Below are 17111 nucleotides of genomic sequence, written 5' to 3' on the forward strand. Positions count from 1 at the left end.
GAAGGCGGGCCCAGCCAAACGATCGGCCGCGGCCGCCGCACGCGCTTCGTCGCCATGGACGTCGACCTCCATGGATCCCAAACGAAGGTGACCACGCAGCGCAATGAAACGAGCGACATTCTCGGACGCGACTAACACGTGGAACAAGAACGGGCGAATGGATCGTGCTTTCAAGACCACTGGAGGGGACGTCAAGCAGAAGGAGAGAATATTGGAGACCTGGTTGGAGTTGAGGGTGGTGGGGGCGGAGGAGAAGGAGGGTGTAAGCCAGAGAGTACCTGGCTTGGGGAGAGGGACTCCCAGCAACAATGGCGCTGCCGTGGAGTAGAAGTCGCGGAGAAGCAGCTCCTGGAAGCGGTGGCCCGGCCTCCCGGCGGGAGCCTGAGCGGCAGACTTGAACGCAGCACGGGGAGGGACGACGTCAGGTTGCACAGGACAAGGCGACGGGGGCACCTCAGGCAATGACGGCGTAGCTGGGGTGGTGGAAGAGAGGGGGTTGGGCTCAGAGGGTGAAGGTGGCGGAGGGGTCTGGGCAGACGGCGGCGGCGGCGGCGGCGGCTGCGCGAGGGGCGTCGCCGCTGAGTCGCCCGGGTCGAGAGCTTCGGCCCAGAGGCACTCCATCCTCCCTTTAGTCTTTTCACTTGTAGATCGAAGGTGCGTACCTCGAGGGCAACAAGAGCTTAAGCAACTGGGATGTCTTCACTCATACACCAGGTAAATCATCAAGTACACATTCTTAAAGTGAGAGCAGAACTACTACCACTCTGTTAAGCTGAAAACTACCGTTGTACACTCTGTTAATTGAAATACTTCCACATACATGTGACGCAGTGGTAGTAATGTGTTTCAGGAAGAATCAAAGATGGAAGCACCGGATATATTGCGGATGATCACTATCATCGTTACGAGGTCAAGTGTTATTACAAATATGAAATTTCCCCCAACCATTGTAAAAAAATTCAATATCATACTAAAAGTTAACTTTTCTTTTTGGATAAACCTGAACTGCCCCCAATCTTTGATTCATTCATCACAGGATGACATTGAGCTCATGCACTCCCTCGGCACGAACGCCTCCTGATTCTCGATATCATGGGCCAGAATTCTTCCAAGCGAGTTATTAATCTAGCTAGTTCTATGCTTCAAAACTTGGAATCTTTGCATGACCTTCTCAGCCCCCGAAAAATGTTTCACCTCCCGAGTGTAGAAGGAAGATTCGGCAAAGTCAACCCAGCAGGCATCGCGTTCTACAACAGACTCATCGATTCTCTTCTGCTCAAAGGTATCGCCCCTATGTACGTAATTCAGCAGCCATGTACTTTCTCGTCGCAGAGGACTGGATCCCAACGTTACATGTTTGTTTTTTGCTGCTGGGTCCATGGAGCACGTACAGGAATGGAGCCATTCGTGATGCTGACCCACTACGACATCCCGCAAGAGCTGGTGGACAGGTACGGCGCGTGGCTCAGCGCCGAGGTGCGGCTCGACTTCGGCTACGGCTGGCGGACGTGTGCTTCGCGGCGTTCGGCGACCGCGTCAAGCACTGGGCCACCTTCAACGAGCCCAACGTCGCCGTGACCAAGGGCTACATGCTCGGCACCTACCCGCCGGGGCGCTGCTCGCCGTCGTTCGGCAACTGCGCCCAGGGAAACTCCGACGCCGAGCCCTACGTCGCCACGCACAACGTCGTCCTGGCCCACGCCACCGCCGTCGAGATCTACAAGAGGAAGTACCAGGTATCTATTTGATTAGCCAGACATATGATGATCGCCACAACTTTACAACGTACTCAACCTCCCTGTTTTTTTGGTTGAACCCTGCCGCAGAGAAGGCAGAAGGGCATGATTGGCATTGTGATGGCCGCCTTCTGGTTCGTTCCACTGACGGACACACCAGTGGACCGGATGGCGACTGAACGGGCACTGGCCTTCAGCGTTCCATGGTAAATAACAGTCTATAGATCAGATCACCCAATGCAAAACACAAGCTTGATTATTATGTTGCTACAGGTTTCTTGATCCGATAATCTACGGCGACTACCCTCCGGAGATGCGACTGCTCCTGGGCTCCAAGCTGCCGACCTTCTCGCCGGAGGAGAGGAGGAAGCTGGGTTACAAGTGTTATGAACGACGTATAGGAATATGAAGTAAAGAATCAAGCCACAGAGGAGACACACGATTTAACGTGGAAAACCCTTCCGATGTGAAGGGGAAAAACCACGGGCACCAGCCAGCAACAATCTCACTATCTCAAGAGTTTTGGGTTATACGCCTATAGCGGCTTACAAGAGAATCATATCTCCATGAAACCCTAGCAATGGTGTATATACCGTACCGTACCGCGAGGGGGCTCCGCCCCCCGCACCCCCCGAGCATAGGGGCGAGGGGCCTCCGCTTCGCTCCGTCTGAAGCCCGGCTTATATCCTGGAGTGAATATGGAACAACTCCAACAAACTCCACCTTGAGACAAATTTATCTTGTATCATAAATCAACCCTTCATCCTGAACATAACAAAGATAGAAAACCACTGGTGCCAACAATAGTCTCTTGACTATCCAATTAAACCAACTAAGCTTGAGCATAGCTCAAACTTAGCAACATGAACATGCTTTGTCATCATATCAGCAGGATTATCATGAGTACTAATCTTGCATACCTTCAGCTTACCTTCTTCAATCACATCACGCACAAAATGATACTTGATATCTATGTGCTTAGTTCTCTCATGGAACATCTGATCTTTAGTGAAGTAAATTGCACTTTGACTGTCACAGTGCAAACTTATGTAAGATTCAACTCTACAAAGCTCAGCGTACAAACCTTTCAGCCAAATTAGTTCTTTGCACGCTTCACAAATAGCCATATATTCTGCTTCAGTAGTAGACAAAGCAACAACTGACTGTAAAGTAGCCCTCCAACTCACAGCACAACTGCCAACAGTAAACACATAACCTGTAAGTGATCTTCGCCTGTCCAGATCAGCAGCATAATCAGAATCCACATAGCCAATAAGACCCTTATCAGTTCTTCCAAACTTTAAACAGGAATCTACTGTGCCTCTGATGTACCTGAAAATCCACTAAACTGCCCTCCAATGTTCTTTGCCAGGATTAGACATATATCTACTAACAAGACTCATAGCATATGACAAATCTGGACGAGAGCAAACCATGGCATACATCAAAGACCCAACAGCACTAGAATAAGGAACCCTTGACATGTATTCAATCTCTGCATCTGTAGTAGGACACTGAGCAGCTGACAACTTAAAGTGAGGTGCAATAGGGGTACTAACAGCCTTAGTATTTTGCATATTGAAACGCTGAAGAACTTTCTTGATATAATTTTGTTGACTAAGAAATAGCAAACTAGATTTTCTGTCTCTACTAATTTCCATACCAAGAATTTTCTTAGCACTACCAAGATCTTTCATATCAAAACCACTACTCAATAGCTTCTTTAACTTAGTGATTTCAATCTTACTCTTGGCAGCAATCAGCATATCATCAACATATAACAACAAATATATAGGTGATCCATTAACATGCTTGATGTAAACACAGCTATCATACTTAGATCTTTTAAAACTGTGTGCTAACATAAATGAATCAAACCTCTTGTTCCACTGACGAGGGGACTGTTTCAAACCATACAAGGATCTCTTCAACTTGCACATATATTTTTCCTTGCCAGGCACTATGAACCCTTCTGGTTGGTCCATGTATATGTCATCCTCAAGCTCTCCATGCAAAAACGCAGTCTTCACATCTAACTGCTCAAGCTCAAGATCATGTGAAGCAACAATACTAAGGAAAGTACGATTTGAACTGTGTTTTACCACTGGAGAGAACACATCATTGTAGTCAACACCCGGAATTTGACTGTAGCCTTTAGCAACTAACCTTGCCTTATACTTTGGAGGCTCGCTTGGAGATAAACCCTCCTTTCTCTTGAAGATCCATTTGCAGCTGATGGTCTTCTTATTCTTAGGCAAAGGTACAATCTCCCAAGTACTGTTCTTCTCAAGAGACTGCATCTCCTCATGCATAGCAGAAATCCAATTCTCAGTATCACCACAACGAATAGCTTCTTTATAGGTTGCTGGCTCATGAACATTCTCCACCTGTTCAGCACAACTCAAAGCATAGTAAGACAAATTACACTCTTCAATAAGACGCTTAGGAGGTGCAATTGTCCTTTTTGACTTGCGTTGAGCAATAGGTAAATCCTCCTCTAACTGTAAAATAGGAGGAGTTTGTTGAACATCATCATGAGCATCATCCTCAGCAACATCATTATCATGGTCACCATGCTCATCAACAGGCTCCACCTACACACCTGTATCATCATCAACATGCTCCACCTGCATGCGCATACGTTGTAGCTCTTTTTCTAGAACATGATCTGAGGGCAAACTGTCAGTAAACATCACAGATTCATTGAAAACAACACTCCTGCTCATAAAAGTCTTTCCTATTTCAGGATTCCACAATTTATAGTCTTTGACTCTCGAACTATAACCAAGGAAAAGACACTTAACAGCTCTATGCTCTAATTTTCCATTATCAACATGAGCATAAGCAGTGCATCCAAAAACTTTCAACTGTGAATAATCAGCAGGCGTACCAGACCATACCTCAATGGGAGTTTTTTTATTTAGTGGAATAGAAGGCGACCTTTATCAAGTAACATGCAGTATTAGCAGCTTCAGCCCAAAAATGCTTGCTCATCCTGGCATTAGACAGCATGCAACAGGCCTTGGACATGATGGTTCTGTTCATGCGTTCGGCCACACTATTCTGTTGTGGAGTATGGGGTATGGTGTGATGCCTAACAATGCCTTCCGATCCGCAACAATCATTAAATTCACGCGAACAAAATTCTCCATCATTATCAGTATGAAGCAATTTTACCTTCCTTTCAGTTTGCCTTTCTATCATTACTTTCCAGTCCTTAAAAGCAGCAAAAGTATCATCTTTCTGTTTCAGAAAATAAGGCTAAACCCTTCTAGAGTAATCATCAATAATTGTAAGCATGTAACGAGCACCACCAAGTGAGGACTTACAGGAAGGACCCCATAAATCAGCATGAACATAATCAAGAGTACCTTTAGTGGTGTGAACAGAAGTGTTGAAATGTACCCTTTTATGCTTTCCGAAAATACAATGCTCATAAAACTTTATTTTACTCGAAGTGCAGCCATCCAACAGGTTTCTCTTCATCAATTCTGCCATACCATGGTGACTCATATGTCCCAAACGCATATGCCAAAGGTTAGTTTTACTAGGTTCATCATTAGTAACAGCAGCAACAGCGGAATCAGAACCAGGTAAAGTACACCCTCTAAGGACATATAACTTTGCAGAATTAAGATCACCTTTCAAGCAAACAAGAGAATCTTTTGATACCTTCAGAACGCCATCTGAACCGGAATATTTGTAACCTTCTGCATCAAGCGTGCTCAATGAGATAAGATTTCTGGACATCCCTGGTATATACCTGACGTTTTTTAGCGTGCGTGTCATGCCATCATCAGTCTTGATCTGAACTGATCCAATCCCCACAATGTCACACGGGTTATCATCTCCCATCCGCACAACATCCCCTTTCTGCACAGGCTTATACGAGCTAAACCAATTTCTGTTAGTGCAAATATGAAATGAACATGCGGAATCGAGAATCCATTCATCATGACCAGCAACACAACCAGCAAATACTACCAGACAATCTCCAGGATCATCATCAGACGCGGCAGCAGCAACAGAGACCTTACCAGCCGACTTGTTTTTCCTCTTCTTCTTATTCTGTACTTTTCTGCAATCCTCAACATTATGATTTGTCAGCTTGCAATAAACACAGAACTTTTTATTACCATGCGGCTTGGACTTTGAACGGCCTCTCCTTTCGTAGTTCTTTCTACCATCGTTGCCATCATTGGAGGATCTGTTTTCAGTTCTGTCTCTCACATGCAAAGCATCACCCTTGGAGGACGACGTCCCGTCATTCTGCACCATGCCTCTCATCTTCTCCCTAGACTGGAGAGCCTCATAAACTTCCTTTAGGGTTAGTTCATCACGGCTCAAAAGTATGGTGTCACGAAAATTTGCATACGAATTTGGCAAAGAACATAGCAGTAAAAGACCTAAGTCCTCATCATCATACTTCACCTCCATCGACACTAGGTCGGCGACGATCTTCTTGAATTCAGCGATGTGGCTCATCACTGAATCCTCCTCCTTCATCTTCAGGGTGAACAGCTTCATCTTCATCTGCATCTTACTGGTTAGATCCTTGGACATACAGATCGATTCCAGTTTCAGCCATAGTTCTGCAGCAGTTTTCTCTTTCAGACACTCCTGCAAAATATCATTATGAAGATGCAACTGAATTAGGGCGAGCGCCTTCTGATCCTTGCGGATCTCTTCTGGAGTCCACTTGGCCTTCCTCTTTCCGAAACTATCCAGCGCCTCATCATAGTCATGAGTCTACGCCAGAATCCCCCACATCTTGACTTGCCATAGCGAGAACCGCGTGTCGTAGTTCAGCAGCGGGAGATCGAACTTCATCGACGTCGTCATGAACTCTAACAGCAACCAAAGCTCTGATACCACTTGTTATGAACGACGTATATGAATATGAAGTAAAGAATCAAGTCACAGAGGAGACATACGATTTAACGTGGAAAACCCCTCCGATGTGAAGGGGAAAACCCCTCCGGCGACGGGCCTCCGCTTCGCTCCGTCAGAAGCCCGGCCTATATCCTGGAGTGAATTTGCAACAACTCTAACAACAAGCTGGACTTCATCAGGATCAACCACTACACAGCTCTGTACATGAAGGACTGCATGTTCATGTCAGGCTGCCCATCGGGCCAGGATATCCAATATGCGCTGGCGGCCTACACCGGAGAAAGAAATGGAGTTCCCATCGGACCTCCAGTAATAAGCAGCAGATTGATGTCGATACGATATTTATGCTTACTTCAAGTCGATCGAGGTTCTGACTGACTCACGTTGCGTTTTGTGCAGACAGCGATGCCACTGTTCTTCGATGTTCCTGACGGGATAGAGAAGATGGTCACCTACATCATGAAGAGATACAACAATCTTCCCATGTTCATAACCGAAAACGGTGCACCTATTAATTCAGCTTGCAGTGCTTTCATGTTCCGAATTTTCCCTGACGACGTTCAGAGTTGCAAAGTACAATAATATCTCAAAAAATTAATTTATTCAGGTTATGCACAAGGTGGAGATGGTTACAACCATGTTGAAGATTGGCTTGACGACCAGGGTAGGATACAGTACCTCGATGGTTACCTCACAAAACTTGCCAAAGTTATCAGGTCAGTTGCATTTTCAATTCAAAGTTCACAGCTTGATTAATTGCATCCATGCGTGGGCGGTGGACGAACTGTTTCCCTGCTAGCTAACGTATCTGAGTGAAATTGATAGGGACGGCGCCGATGTTCGAGGTTACTTCATCCGGTCTCTCATTGACAATTTTGAGTGGACATACGGATACACCCTCCGCTTTGGACTTCACTATATTGACTACCAAACACAGGAAAGAAAGCCCAAGTCATCCGCGCTGTGGTACAAACGGTTCCTCCAAAGTTTACATGAAGCTCAATAGAGGGTGCAGTGTTTAAATATATAAGCGTGTGAGGCGTGGCGATTGAACATGCTGATTCTTCAATTCAGAAACTGAAGGACGTGATCTTCTTTGTATAAGGCCAGTCTCAGTGAGAGTTTCATATTCCAATTTTCAATGCACCCATATTTGAAAATGGTGCAGAAGAGTTTCATTATCTCTAGTCCCATGAAAACTTTTATCACCTCTCTCTTCATCAATACAATGCTATGTCAGCGTATTTAAATGTATATGAAACTCTCATGAAGCCCCATTAAGATTGGCCTAATGGGTGCTGTAGTTGTCATCTCTGATCCCAAGAACAAAGCGTTTTCTTCCTTAGGCACAACATATCTAAAAAAATCGTAAATTTACAAACCTGTACCATTAATTTCTCTTAAAATATATTATCATCGGTTACAAATTCAACATTGTATTAGAAGTAGGATTTTTAATTTCGCTATTAGAATTTTTTCGGCCACCCCTGAAATTACCAAAATTCATAAAATTTGACTGATTTGTTTTAGATACTTAAACATGAAGTGTGGTTTTTGTAAAAAAATTTAATCTAAGCAAAATATTAGAATGATTTGTGATTGAACATCTATTGATTTGAAGAGTGCAACATAAACAATAGAAAATATGATTCTAGAATAATATAGCACATATATTTGTGGAATGCAAAATTTTATATTTCTTTCAGTCACCCCAAAATTACCGAAATTTGTGAGATTTTGGTGAAATTTCGCCAATATAATTTTGAACCCTATCTAGAATATGTGTAACATGAATCTTTTGAACATAAAACATGCATGTACACTGACTGTTGTTGGTAAAAAAATAGAGTTTAATTATTTAAAATCACAATAAACTCTTACAAATAAAAGGACAGTACTAGCAAATATTTTTATTGCCTTTTTATGGAAATGGTGGAGGAGTAGTAATTACTGGGCTTATTTGGCTCCACTTCAATCTAGATAGGAAATGGACTAGTTTTTCATCTCAATCCCTCCTAAGCCATATGAATTAGGTTGGATTAGAGTGCAGTCAAACAAACCCTAGGAGTACGTCACATGTGCGACTTGAAAGTCATTTTGTCGCATAGCTCAAACAGTTTGTTTTGCGTATATTTTTGTTTTTCTTTTGGTTGAACATGAGAAGAAAGAAAATGTTCCAATCAGGGAAATAATGTCCCACCGAGAAGGGAAAGGGGAGAGTACTATAATAGAAGAAAAATGTTTTTAAGACAAAGTGTTACACTGGGGAAGAAAGATTGCACCATTAGGCTGGGAAAAAGGTTTGGAGCTCATCATGGATTCATGGGGTTTGTAAGATGACTTCCTTACAATATGGCAAAGTTGGATATGTTCTCTACCTGAGTCCAGAACTCCACTTGGTGTACAACTTGAGCAAGAGAAAATTTCCTATTTGACACTAGAAAAAGTACAACTTTCTTATTTGGCATCCAAACTCAAATTCTTTCCTATATGTCCTCGTCTCAAGTTTTTCATTTCTATTTGACACTTCCGTTAGTTTGGAGTTATAACGGTGTTAAGTGCTAGAGAAAAAGACCATTTTACCTCTGGCGTTTTTCTTCCCGGTTATTAACATGCTGGTTATTGCTATCTTATTTGGACGTTTTTACTTTCAAATGTTATGTTTTCCTTTTTCAATTGCTTCTATAAAATAAAGGAAGGAGCGTAATCTTATAATTACTTTTAAATATGTTGAGTTCAATATCAATCATTTAGGTACATTATACATAACAATAAAATAGAACTATCTTAGCACATTTTTTAGTTTAGTTACATATCGCATGCGTGATAGCTAGCTTCTTCCAGCCTGTTCGTTTGGTCGTAAACGATCGTAAATTTCCAGTCAGAACAGTATTTTTCTCTCACACCAAACCAACCAGCAGTAATAATCCACGATCATATACGATCGTTTCAGCCCCAGCCGAACAGGCTGTTCATTTATTTTCTGATTCTTGACGACGACACGTGAGCCTGCACGCGCGTCTCCACTAGCTCATGTACACACGCTAACTTTTCTCTTCTTCTTCGTGTGATCAAACCATCGAGGCAACAATGTATGGACACGCATCTTCAAGTAACTGGCTCGCTTACTTTCTTTTAGCATGCACAGGCTAACAGCAGCTTCACAGCAGCCTTGGCTGTGCCGGGCTTGGCCACAGCACTAGTACAGAAAACATTTTTAGAGACGGTCAAAAGTGATACTCAGAGACGGTTTTAAAACCGCTACTATGCTAGCGATTGTAAAAATAAGTGATTTTCAGAGGCGGTTCTCTTAAGACAATCGCCTCTGAAAATTGATTTTCGAAGGCTGCTGACTTAAGTCAATAGTCGCTAAAAATAATTTTCAATTTTTTTTAATAATCATTTAGAGTCTAATAAAAATAAGAAAAAAATATTTCTAATGGAGCCCGAAAGGGATCGGCACAACTCATAGGATTTATTTTTCACTTGTTTTGAATATAAGTGCCAACACCTAGGATTCGAACCCACAACCTCTCCCTCGCGCGATCCCTCCCCTACCACTACACCACATAATCACTTGTGTCTAGTTCTACGATGCTGTCTATTGGTACTAATATGTACGAATCTTGTAATCAATATTTTAACTCATAAACAATCTTAAATGAGAAAACTTTCAACTACAAAGTTTTAAATCTCGTCGAGCGCTACAACTTTGATATAGAATATTTCTCCATCAAGGTCATTTGAAAAATTTAAAAATTTAAAATTCAAAATCTGAGACTTAATTTATATATTTGGAACCATAAATGATCTCAAACAAAAATTTTATCATCTACAAAGATTTAGATCTCGTCGAGCTCTATAATTTTGATATAAAGTTTGTCTTCATCTGACTTCATGTAAAAAAGAAATGAATTTATTTGTGCTGCAACTATTTTTAAGGACGGTTGACTTAGTAACCGCCTCTGAAAATCACTCATTTTCAGAGACAACCGTCCTTGAAAATAGCATTTTTAGAAGCGGTTTTCTTAACAGAACCGCCTCTGAAAATGGATTCATTTTTAGAGGCGGATTTTTAATGGAACCGCCTCTAAAAATTGATTTCTAGCAACGGTTGTATAGCTACAGTGCCTCCCGCGAAGATTAGTGATGGCGTGGTAAGACAACCGCTTCTGTTAGAAAAGGGAGGCGCCTCTAAAAAATCATTTCTATACTAGTGCAGCAGCCCTGCTGGCTCGGACCTGGGCACGTTGGCCCTGGCCGCTCCCAGCCTCAGAGCCCGTGCTGGCTGCCCATTCCCTTTGCTTAAAGGGTATTTCAGTCTTTTCCCATTGCCTCACTAGGAGATTTAACGGTGTTTCCTCACAGAATTAATGGAAGTGTCAAATAAGAAAGAAAAACTTGAGACGGGGACAAATTAAGAAGAATTTGAGTTTAAGTGTCAAATAAGAAAACTATACTTTTTCTGATGTCAAATAGGAATTTTTCTCCTTGAGCAAACAGTACTACAATAGCGAGGTGAACGAGTTTCATGTTGCTTGACCGAAGCTGCGTGCGTCCACTCGCGCGCTGAAGTTGTATATCGCTCGACGCGGCAGGCACAATTTAAAGTTTACCCGCGTTTTGAGATCCCAAACGATACGATACGATACGACTGCAAAATGGTTATTCATGTGCAAGTGCGAAGCACATGCAAAACTTTATCCATGTGCAAAGCATGTGGGTTTTGTCAAGCGCGGCGAGTAAAGATCAAGAGGAATCCCAATTAATTAGCCTGGGACTGGGAGGATCAACCATCCGTGTAATCTAATGTTTGCACTGATATTATTCTGACAGCCGAAAGCATACGCGCTGCGTTGGAGCTCCAAATCCAGATTCCCCTGCTACCCACACCCACGTGCAGCAGAGAGGGACTAGGGAGCCATCGCGTGCAGCAGAGAGATGACATTGCTTTCACGTGCGCCACGCGAGCGCAGCGGGGCGCTTTAGCTGTCGCCCCCAGTACCCACGGCCTGGCGTGCGCGATCCCTAAATTTTTACTATTGGACCTTTTTTTCGAACAAAATTTACATTTGATCCCTGGGATACTTAAACTCATCTTTAGACCCTGGGGTCGGCGCCATTAGTACTGGCGCCGAGGTAACACGTCTCAGCGCCACAGATCTTGGTGCCGATATGCCTGGCCGTCCACAGCATGGCAGCCAAGGTGGCATTCACGTGGCGGACAACTCGGCGCCATAACACATGGCGCCGAGGTCGGCGCCATAGATCTAGGCGCCGAGCTCGGCGCCACAGATCTTGACGCCGAGCTCGGCGCCTAGATACTTGGCGCCGAGCATGGATTTACACCCCGAGGCCAAGCTTCTTGCCGACGCTGCTCTCATTTCTTCCTCCCCCTCTCGGTTTCTTCCTCTCTCTAACCCGCCCAATCTATTGAATCGAAGAATTTGACCTTGGATACTTGAATTTGATCCATACATCTTCGCGAGCAAGGTATCTTCTATCCCCTTATCTAATTTTACGCATTGATTTGGTATATATTACGTCTATTTTGCAACCCTAGATACATTACCTAATGTTTGAAGTGATTTTTTTATATTTTGTATTATGTAACGGTAGGATGCCAAGACATGGTAAAGCTAGTAAGCAAAGGTAATCTCTTCTCAACGTTTTATATTATGTTTTCATTTATGTGCAACAAATAGAAAAACCCTAGGTTTAGGGTTTAATGTTCATTGCTTTCGGTTCTTAGAACAAATTTGTTTTAATTGTAGTTATGGCCGGATGACCGGAAATGCCTTCGACCAGTTGCCTATGCCTAGTGGTGTTCCAGTTCCCATGTGCTTTTGCGGCGATCCTTGCAAGGTAGCCAAGTCCGATGAAGAGGACACGTATAGGCAGAGATATTGGATGTGTGCCAATTTTGCGTTTGAGCCTACACTTCATCAGCGCCGCATTAACAAGATGGTGAGAAATTAATGTTGTTTAATATTTATTTTGTGTCAAATGAAGTCTTGCATGATTTATTTGTTTTGTAACATTTGCATTTGTTGCAGACCCCTCCACCGCTATGCGATTTTGAGCAGTGGATCGACACTGAAATCAAGCCGGAAGACAAGGAATGGATGCAGAAACTGTTACGATGGGAGGCAGAGGACAAGGAGATGATGGAGAAGAGACGCAGAGAGGAGGTTCTAGAAAAGGAGCACAAGGAAGAGGAGGAAAGGAGGCGTGTTGCTTCGCACAGGGAGGAGAGGGAGAGGAAGCTTGAGCGTGCGCAGCGAGCGAAGGCAGCGATGGAGGACAATCCCGATGCCCAGAGGAAGAGAAAGTGGCCTCGTTGCACTCAGTAGTCTTCATAACTTGCTAGATGTATGGTATATTCACGAACAATGTTGTTTAACCTTGTACTTTGTATTGTGTTGTCATGTAATGCACTTTTAGTTTGTCGTCATGTACTTCAAATGTTGTTATGTTAATTAGTGTGCTCTATTACTGGACCTTTCATAGTATTCGTTGGTTTAATTATTTGTTGTCATAATATTGAGTTTAATATTGCATAGGTAGTGAAATGAGCTCAGGTACTGCAAATAAAACGCAACGAAGTAGTGGATTACCTAATTCAACACACACAATACATGAAATGGCATGTGCCTCGCCTTGTTCTACCAGAAACCTGGTCCATGACCATCTTGTGCCTCGTCCTCTTCCGGGTTCCACGTTTGTCCCAACGGGTACCTGGATTCGCAATGTATTTCGGCCCAGTGTAAGCTGGCCACTGACCCTCGTCCAGGAAAGGCTCGAAACGGGGAGACCAAGTCTGTACAAGGCTGTGAACACTGAACTCCGACGGTATCTGGGTCTCGTAGGCAAAGTTGCGATGCTGAGATGCTGCAACATAATGAGAATAAGGGAAGTGGTACTGCCTAGTCTTCCCACATCGGCATGAGAAATTACGAAGTACCAAAATATAACTCTTTGATGGCCGGACCTCACCATCAGACGTTGTACCACCCCTTTCTATGACCTGGTACTTGCCGGTGCTGCGGTCAAAGCAATCGACGTCATGTGTGAAAGCCCTTTCCTTTGCCTTGTCGAGATGCTTATTAGGTTTAGGTGCCCATTTCTGATTATTACTCTGTAGTGCCATTGCTTGAGCGTGTCTATCGTTAAACCATGCAACAAGCCTATAAAAGGTGAATGATACAATGGCATTGACGGGCATGGCACGTATACCCTTCAGTACACTATTAAATGACTCCGCCATGTTGCTAGTCTGAAACTCGTACCTCCATCCACCATCATCGTAGGCTCTTGTCCATTTCTCAGGTTCTCTCATCAATCCTGTCAGCCACTGCCTACCTTCTGCGTTTGTTGCCATTTTTAGCTGCTCCAACTTCTGCTCGAAGAACGGCACCTCAAGCATGCGAGCAACCTCCTCGAATAGAGGAAAGTTGTCCTTCGTACCATCCTTCCGAAGTAAATTCTCGGCAAGGTGTCGAGTGCACCAACGGTGGTGCAAAGGTGCATACCCCAGAATCTGCTCCTGTACGGCACTGAGTATGCCTTGGTGTCTATCAGATATGACACCTACCTCCCTATGAGGGCCAACCACATGGATCCTAACAAGCCGCAAGAACCATCCCCAGCTATCTTTGTTCTCCCTCTCCACCAAAGCGAAAGCCAAAGGAACCAATGTGTTGTCTGCGTCACAGGAAATGGCTACCAAAAGTGTACCCATGTACTTGCCAAACAGGAAAGTACCATCAATGGATAACACTGGACGACAATGCCTGAAGGCCTCGACGCACTGGGGAAAGCACCAGAATGCACGAAAGAATATTTGCCTCCCGTCCTTCCATTCATTCGGCTTCGGGATATACTCGTAATGCATGCCTGGATTTGCTGCTTTCATTGCATTGAACAATGAAGGCAACTGCTCGTACCCCTCCTCCCAGTCCCCATATATCATCTTCCAGGCCCGTTGCTTTGCCCTCCATGCTTTCCCATACTTTATGTCATACTTAAATATCTCCTTACTCATCTCCATAATTGTCCTAACCTTCAAGTTGGGATGACCCTTCAAAGTTGTGTATAACTTTCTAGCAATGAGGGTAGAGGTCAACTGTCTATGCTTCTGTTTTAGATCTGTCTAGGCGCAAGTGTGTGGACCTACAATTTTGGTGATCTTGAATTTCCCTGTGGCCTTCTGTTTGCGAGCACAGACCCTCCAATTGCAATCTGCCATCTCGCACACCACCGTGTAACGGCGCTCCACATGGGAGTGCCTCACCTTGAATGGTCTCTTACGTCTCACAGAATATTCCTGTAGCCACCTTCTTAAGGTGGGCAAGTCCATGAACACCATGCCCAACTGAATTTCCACGCTGCCATCGGCCTCTGGAGCCTCTAGCAGTTCGTCATCTCTTCCTTCTCCATAAGCATGTTGAGAATGACTAAGGTCGCTGAATTCATGAACCAGTGGATCACGATCAGGACACAAACGTCTGATGAGCTCCATTTCTTGTTAGCTCAAAGCTGCAACTGGACGGTCATCATCCGAATCAATGGCCCTTGCTGTGCCATAAGACTCCTCATCATCCGCAATATCAACATCTACATTGTTAGAGGCCATAAACCCTGGGTCCACATTGGTTGGAGGAATAGGAGCACAACCATCATTTTCAGGATTGTCTCCTGTAATTAAAGCACAAATATGGATACCACTGAGATAAAGTAATGGAACGAACAAAGAATAAGGAGAGCCAAAGTGTTACTAAATCACTTACTAGGATGATTCTGGGTCAAAGGGATCTCCTGAGGGGCACCTACAATATCATCAGTCCCACATTCTGCACGGACACTAGGACATACACCAACCTCATCGGGGGTGGATTGAGCATCGGACACCACAACCGCATCTTCCACATCCACCTCACGGTTGGGTAACAGAGGCTCATAGGGTGCCGGATTCTCTGGTGGTGGTGACAACCCATGAGGGGGTGAATGCACATTAGGGAGTGAATACCCATGAGGGGTGGGATCATTGGACAACTTCCGCACAACCAAATCCAAACATTGAAACTCATTCTTCATGACAGTTTTGACATATTTGTCCCATTGTGCCTCTGATACAATTGGGACCAACCGCCTCAAAAATGTCCCTGACCTACCATGGTGAAGTACTCCCTCAACTAAGATGGCATCTTCATTTGAATTGCATTTAAGCTCATCACGGGCCCTACTAAACAACTCACAAAACAATGGCCGATCATCGAATATCACTGGCACCCTTTGCATTCCAACAAAACTGACATTACCAAACTCATCTTCCTCCACACTTTCTCCATGATATAGGGTGACTACGTTGTCCATCTAGTTGGTATACACATCAACCAAGTTATTACGGGTATATTATTATAAGATAACTAACCATAATATCTAACTACATTTGCTAACTAAATTACCTAACTATCGACCTAAACAAATAAGTATCTAACTGTCTAACTATCTCTATAACAAGATAAGAGATTTGGTAACTACACTTACTAACTAGCTAACTAAATCAATAGGTAACTAACTCCCTAATTATATTCCTAAGTATATAATATAACTAAAAAAATAAGCATCTAACTTGCTAACTATGTAATTAAATTTGCTAACTTGATTTGCTAAATATTCTAAAACAAGAAATTTAAGTTAATTACTAAATTATCTATATTCCTAACTAGATTTGCTAAATTTGCTAACCTGCAACCTATGCAATTTAAGTTAATTGCAACCTATGTAATTACTAGATTTGTTATATTTAAGTTAAACTAGCTAACTAAATTATCTAAAGTAAATTAACTAATTTAAGTTAACTAACAAATTACTAACTACTGTCACTTTACCTGGATGGCCGGCTCGCGAACGGCCCGGAGGAGCAGGGGGCCGCAGCTACACGGAGGGGGAGGGGCCGCAGGGGCCGGAGCCCAGCCTGCCGCCGGGAGCACCGGCGAGCGGTGGCGGGCCGCCCTCGCCGCCGGACACGGATGAGGAGGACGGAAGGGGCGACAAGGGCGGCCGGGCTTCGCACGGAGACGGGGGCGCGGCGGCGGCCTGCTGCGGCGCTTGCGCGGAAAGGGAGGGGGCGCAGGGAGGAGGCTCGGCCGCCGGTGAGTCGACGGCGGTGCAGGAGGCTCTGCGGGCGACGGCGGCGCAGGAGGCAGAGAGACAGAGCGAGAGAGAGAGAGAGAGAGAGCTGCGGCCAGGGTTTTGAATCAATACTCGGCGCCAAGATCTGTGACGCCGAGCTCGCCGCCAAGATATGTGGCGCCACGGTATCCGCCACGTATTCATCTCGGTGCCAAGATCTGTGACGCCGATCTCGGCGCCAAGATATATGGCGCCGACATGCCAGCCACGTGAACGCCACCTAGGATGGATTGCTGTGCTCGGCCAGGCACCTCGGCGCCAAGATATGTGGCGCCTAGACGTGTT

At 44.4% G+C, this 17111-nt stretch overlaps 2 pseudogenes; one reads left to right on the forward strand and one right to left on the reverse strand.

Annotated features, from left to right (window-relative positions):
- The window catches only part of LOC136491085 (beta-glucosidase 18-like), a 34126-nt pseudogene extending 26491 nt beyond the window's left edge, over positions 1-7635 (forward strand).
- A 5616-nt stretch (positions 7636-13251) lies between these two features.
- Positions 13252-16004, reverse strand: LOC136492107 (uncharacterized; annotated as a pseudogene).
- Between the last annotated feature and the right edge of the window lie 1107 nt (positions 16005-17111).

The sequence above is a fragment of the Miscanthus floridulus genome, chromosome 11 (genome assembly GCF_019320115.1).
Source record: "Miscanthus floridulus cultivar M001 chromosome 11, ASM1932011v1, whole genome shotgun sequence".
NCBI lineage: Eukaryota > Viridiplantae > Streptophyta > Magnoliopsida > Poales > Poaceae > Miscanthus > Miscanthus floridulus.